Consider the following 4244-nt stretch of genomic DNA (forward strand, 5'->3'; position numbering starts at 1 on the left):
AGGCAGTGACCCAGGCTGCGGCCGAGGACACAGACCATTCATTCTTGCCTGTGACCTTGGCTGCCTCCTGTCGGGAGGGGCAGCTGACGGGTCGGCAGGGGAGGAGGCCACGGCAGGGCAGCTGCGATGACCTAAGAGTCTGGGAGGTACCCTGTGTTTTGGCCTTTCAGCTGTGATGTCCACTCTGACTCAAAGCCAGGCTTAGCACAGGCCGGAGGTGCCTCAGGATGGGGACACCCCCGCAAATTCTAAGAACCTTGCATGCAAGTCAGGGCAACTACAGCTCCACCCCATATTCTAATGAATATCTATGAAGCCCCTCTGCCTTGTGTTTTACATTGAGTTCTCTGAACACAGAGCCTGAGACAAGGATTTGGTACAAATAGCACGTTGGGGAGGCGCTCCCAGGAAGCACAAGTGAGGAGGTGCCGGAGGGAGGCGGGCAGGGGAAAGATGATAAAGAGAGCGGTCCTGAGAGGGCAGCCTGCTGGGGACCCCACGACTTGGGGCGTGGTGCTGAGTTGTCCCATGGTGGGGCAGGACCTGGGGTTTATATACCATCCTCGTCCTTCCTTGCTTGAGGGCTGCTCTCTGGACGTTAACTCCTCTACAAGGTGACCACCTGCCCCAGTCTGCCTGGGACTGAGGGTTTTCTGGGCTCTGGGGCTTTCAGTGCTAAAGCCAGACACGAGTGGGTCACCCTACTCTCTGGCCCTTCTGGGGACCCCTGCTACACCCCGAGCTTGCTCCTGTGGCCAGAGAAAGCCCTTGGTTAGGGCACTGCAGGTAAGAAGCTGTTGGCATGAATCACGATGGCGAGTTCAGAGGGGACAAGGGCAGAGGACATCAAGCATTATCTGCTCCACCAGGCCAGTCACCCCCGTAAATCTATGACTGCCACACCTCCCCCACATCCTTCCTGCTGTCTTCCCTTACCCACCAGCCACAACACGCCAACCAGCCACGACGTTCTGCAAACCCACCCGGCACCTCTGACCTCAGGGCCTTTGCACTGGCTGCTCCCTTTGCCTGGAAATCTTTTCCCCAGACACACCCATAGTAAAATGTAACCTCCATGAAGGAAGTTTGTTAGGTACGATCAGTGCAGTATTCCTACTGCACAGAACAGTGCCTGGCACTTAGTAAACACCTATCCACTAATAAATGAACAAAAATGATCTAGAACAACATGAAGTAGAATGAATGGTCTCAAATGCACCTGGAGATGAGACTCCAGGCCTTTCCACCCATGGAGATCGCTTCCTCCAAAGGAAACTGGGGAAATGTCGTATAGACGCCCGAGAGACAGAGGGGGTTCCTGATACTTGTCTTTGGCTGCCACCCCTGCTGCCTTGTGCCCTGTGAGCCCCCAGCAATCCCCACAGTTGTCATCAGAGGAGGCATGGCCCAGAACCAGGACTTAATTACTTCTTCTCTTTAGAAAATTAGTCTATGCAGAACCCCATCACATAAAACCAAAAATGTGGTTTTGCTTTCATTAAAGCAAGGGTGAGGGATCTAGGCCCTTGGACAACCCTAGGGATTCAGGGGACAGCTTGATATCCACTCACCTGGAGTGGGAGGGGTCTCAGCACGGACATGTACAAAATCTGAAGAGCTAGGACCAGAGCTTTGCAAACAGCAGCTGCACACCCATCAGCTGCGGGTCGTGTTAAATGCAGAGTCTGACGCATAAGGTTTGGGTTGGAGCCAGGGCCTCTGCATTTCTAACAAGCTCCCAGGTGATGCTGAGGCCGCTGGTCCATGGCCAGGGCTTTGAGCCTGCACATTTGGGAAAGTCTCCCCTCTCTGCCCAAGATAGGAAGAATTTAATAACCTTGCCTGCAGCTTCTACCAGCTCAGCAGGGGTGAGGTCTAGGAGAGAGGTGGCAGGGCCCTTGGCGTCCTCAGCAGTGGGCAGAACAAAGCAGCCTCTCAGATAAACAGGCCCATGGGTCTGAGCCAGGGTACCGTGTATGCTGCTGTGACAAAGAGGCCCCCTGATACGCTGGCTTAAACAATATAAGATATTTGTCTCACAGTCCAGAGGGAGGTGACCGCTAGGAGGGCAGTTTTGTGAGCTTCAACACATAGTTTTTATCTCTGGATCCAAAGTGGTTGCTCCAGCCCCTGCCATCATGTCTACATCCCAGATAGTGGGAAGAGGCAAAGGGAGCCCATGCCCATTCTTTTGAAGGGTGCAGTCCAGCAGTGGCACATAATGCTTCTGCTCCCATTCTGTTGGCCACACAGAGCCATGCGATCATTTCTAGCTGCAGAGGAGGCTGGGAAATGAACAGTCTTAAGCCCAGTGAAGGCTGAGGCGTTCTACCGTTAAAGGAAGAAAGGGGATGGATATTGGTGACATCTATAGGAAGAGAAGTTGTTACATTAAAACCCTAGACTTGAAGTTGTGTGGATGATATTCCAACAGCCTCATGAGGCAGAGGCTGCCTGCCCCAACTATGCGCGTATAGAGTGTGTGGTCAGTGGAACAGTGGCCCCCAAAGATGTGCATGCTCCAATCCCCAGAACCTGTGACTGTGTGACCTTATACGACAAAGGGGACTTTGCAGATGTGATTAAGGACCTGGAGATGGGGAGATTATCTTGGGTCATCCCATGGGCCCAATGTCATCACAAGGGTCCTCATAAGAGTGAAGCAGGAGGGTCTGAGTCAGAGAAAGGAGATGTGAGGACAGAAGCAGAGGCTGGAGGGATGAGCACTGAGGCTGGAGGAGGGGGCCCCGAGCCAAGGGATGCGGGCGCCTCTAGAAGCTGGAAAAGGCCCGGAAACAGATTCCCCCCCACGCTGGAGTGTCCAGAAAGAGAAGCCCTGCCCACACCCTGATTTTTACCTGTAAGACTCATTTCAGACTTCTGGCCTCCAGAACGGTTAAGAGAATACATTTACATGGTTTTAATTAAGGTGTTGGGTCTGCGACAGTTTGCTAACAGCAGCCGTAGGAGACTGTGCTAGGGAGAAACAGCCCTGCAGCTCAGCTGGGTCCTTCTGGTTTGTGTCCACAGAGCCCGGGGCTCTTTATTGCTTCCACAGGCCCTGCTCTTAGACCAGGCCTTCAGTGGCCTCAAGAGGCCTCTTTTCGGAGCCATCCTCTACCTCTTTTTGGAGCCATCCTCTACCAAGCACAGACTTAACTTCCGCTGCCCAATGACAATCAAATGTAACCTGGATAAATCGCGGGCCCCATGGGGCCCAGCAAGTCCTCAAAGAACCCGTCAGCCTCTGCCTCGCAACTACCAGGGAACTTTGAGAGAGCATTCGAGGGCATCCAATCCAGCGGTCACTGCAATAGCGCTAGATACCCCTTTTCCTTCCTCCCTGTTCTCTAACAGAGTGGCTGGTCTCACTGAGCCCCCCAGGCCAGGCTCCGTCTCCCCGACTCCCAGTGTCCGCTCTCACCCAGGCCTCAGCAAGCCCAGCGTCCGGCGGGACCACAGCTCCTGGCCCCCACTCACTGAGGAGCCCTCTATCCTGACTCCAAAACCAGTTCGCTTGTACTCTGCCTGTTCCTTGAGGATTCCTGATGATTTCTACAAATAAGCAACCTTTTTACAAGTAAGTGATATTCACCGAGGGTTTCCTGTGTGCTGGGCACTCTGCCCAACACTCGCTGGCCTACATGACCTTTAAACTTCATAACCATCCTTCAGAATAAGAGTGGGTGTTATTACGCACCCCTTGACTCTGCTGCAGGAAGGAAATGGGTGGAGAGGTCCGGTGCTTTGCCAAGGTCACCTTACTGGGAGGCAGAGGAGTGGGGGCTGGGCCCCGGCCTGGCCAGGCACAGTCTCCAGCCGCTCCACCGCCTGCAGAGGACCATGTCCTCCGCCAGCCGGAACAGCTTGTCCATGTTTGCTTCCAGAAGGGTGGCCCTCGGGGTCCCCTAAGGCCACGGCTCTCTTTCCCAATGGGAAGAGAAACGGCGCTGGCACTGGGGGTCGGCAGCTGGGCGGGGGGCAGAGGGACTCCGGGGCCAGGAGTGATGACTCAGCACGCACACAGCCCGGCCCAAAGGACGGTTCTTCTCTGCCAGAGGACACGTGACCTCTTGCTCTGGCCAGGCCGGGAGGCTTTGCCGAAACAGCATCCTTTCAAGGAGCCGTACGGGCCACAGAGGGGCCGTGGACGGCACCACCCTCGCCCTCTCCCACCGTCTTGGAAACCTGGGAGAAGCTGAGGAGGAGGAGCAGGCTGGCTGGGAGCCCAGAGACTCCGTTTC

Source organism: Hyperoodon ampullatus (assembly GCF_949752795.1).
Source record: "Hyperoodon ampullatus genome assembly, chromosome: 18".
NCBI lineage: Eukaryota > Metazoa > Chordata > Mammalia > Artiodactyla > Ziphiidae > Hyperoodon > Hyperoodon ampullatus.